This window comes from Scylla paramamosain, chromosome 8 (genome assembly GCF_035594125.1).
Source record: "Scylla paramamosain isolate STU-SP2022 chromosome 8, ASM3559412v1, whole genome shotgun sequence".
NCBI classification, from domain to species: domain Eukaryota; kingdom Metazoa; phylum Arthropoda; class Malacostraca; order Decapoda; family Portunidae; genus Scylla; species Scylla paramamosain.
The window spans coordinates 12,646,288-12,648,299 of record NC_087158.1 but is presented as its reverse complement, the minus strand read 5'-3'; positions in this window follow the sequence as shown (position 1 = coordinate 12,648,299).

Here is a 2,012-nt window from a genome sequence, read left to right as displayed (position 1 = left end):
AAAAAAAAAAACTGATCTAAAATGCATATCGCTCCAAAAAAAAAAAAAAGAATACTGAAATATTGCATGAGGGCCAGTAAGAAAAGTATATTTATAATTGTATCAGAATCTTCCAAGAAAAAAAAAAAGTAAATAGCTAAAAAATCATACGTACTTGACTGGCACTAGAATCTGTGCAGTCAAAGAAGAAAGGTTATAATCTCATGAATGTTCGTAAATAGAAGAAAAGTGGAAGAAAATACCAAAAAATCTTCAAACATGGCGCCGGAATTTATAAACGTAAGAATATAACTAGAGGCACGAGAAGATTTTAAACTCATTCTTAACTTTCGCTAATCTTTCACTGCACAGCATTTTTAGAGCTGTGTGTTCGCCTTCTGGGAGCAGCAGACTGAGTGGGTTGTGTACACTCATTCATTTATTTGTTCTGGTCTAGCCTTGGTTAGTCTCCTGTCCACAAAAAAAAAAATAAATAAATAAATAAATAAAATAAATAAATAAATAAAATAAATAAATAAAAAAATAAAAATAAATAAAATTAAATAAATAAATAGAAATAAAAATAAAATTAAAAAAATAAATAAGAAATAAATAAATAATAAATAAAAAAGAAAAAAACGAATAAATACAAATAAAAGAATGTATCCCAAATCTAGGACAAGGCACACACACACACACACACACACACACACACACACACACACACACACACACACACACACACACCGGGTACTCAGGTATAGAGCAAAGATCAGCGTGAAATATTCTGCCATGCTATTTCAGGTGGAAGCACCACCTCCGCCACCACCACTACCACCACCACCACCACCACCACCACCACCACCTCCATCGAACATCAAAACCCAACATGTAATCATGCGCTTTTCACGCCTCTTTTTTTTTTTTATTCTTTTATCTCTCTTTGTTCTCGATTCTCGTAAAAAAAATAAAATAAACAAAGGCGAGGGAAAAAATGGAGATGTTTATGAAGAGTAATATTAGTGAATGTTAGCATTTTATTTGTCTATTGACGGGTTTTGTTGTTTTATATTTTTTTGTTTATATAGATGAGAAAAAAAATATGGGTTGCTTCTATTATGATGTATGCTTAGAGAGAGAGAGAGAGAGAGAGAGAGAGAGAGAGAGAGAGAGAGAGAGAGAGAGAGAGAGAGAGAGAGAGAGAGAGACTGGTGAGGAGGAAACGTTTTGCCTTATAGTGGAAGAGGAGGAAGAGTTTGAGAAAGAAGAATGAGAGTTAGAGGAGGAGGAGGATGAGAGAGAGGAAAAGAAGAAGGAAGGAAAAACATTAAAAAGAGGTGAACAGAAGTAAGGTAATGATAAAAAAAAAGTGTTACGATTATAAAACTAAATTCAAACATATTTCAATTGTATTTGTTTAATTTTGAAGTCCACACATAGTTATTTTCCTTATCATTATGTGACCTGAACTGATGCGTCTGGATGGTTAGGGAGGCGAGGAAAGGCGTCCATCTTTACAAGGGAAAAGTAAAGGAGAGAGAAAAAAAAGAACATCGAGCCAAACGAAGTAAAAAAAAAAGAATCAATATTTTCATTCCACGTGTCTTAAGATTTAAAGTATTTTCCGTCTTTTTTTTACTCGTTGATCCAATTTTAGGTCTGAAGAGAGAGAGAGAGAGAGAGAGAGAGAGAGAGAGAGAGAGAGAGAGAGAGAGAGAGAGAGAGAGAGAGAGAGAGAGATTTCGACATTCCTGTCACTCGCAACACTTTTTTATTATTTTTCTTTTTGTATTTTTGTGTATCTGTTTTCCTTTCACTTCTTTTGACAAGTTTCCCATCCATGATTGTCTGATTTGATTCTCTCTCTCTCTCTCTCTCTCTCTCTCTCTCTCTCTCTCTCTCTCTCTCTCTCTCTCTCTCTCTCTCTCTCTCTCTCTCTCTCTCTCTCTCTCTCTCTCTCTCTCTCTCTTAGGTCACCTCCCTTTGACATTTCTTTCTATTCTGGATTTCCTGTGCTCTCCCCTCTTTCTATT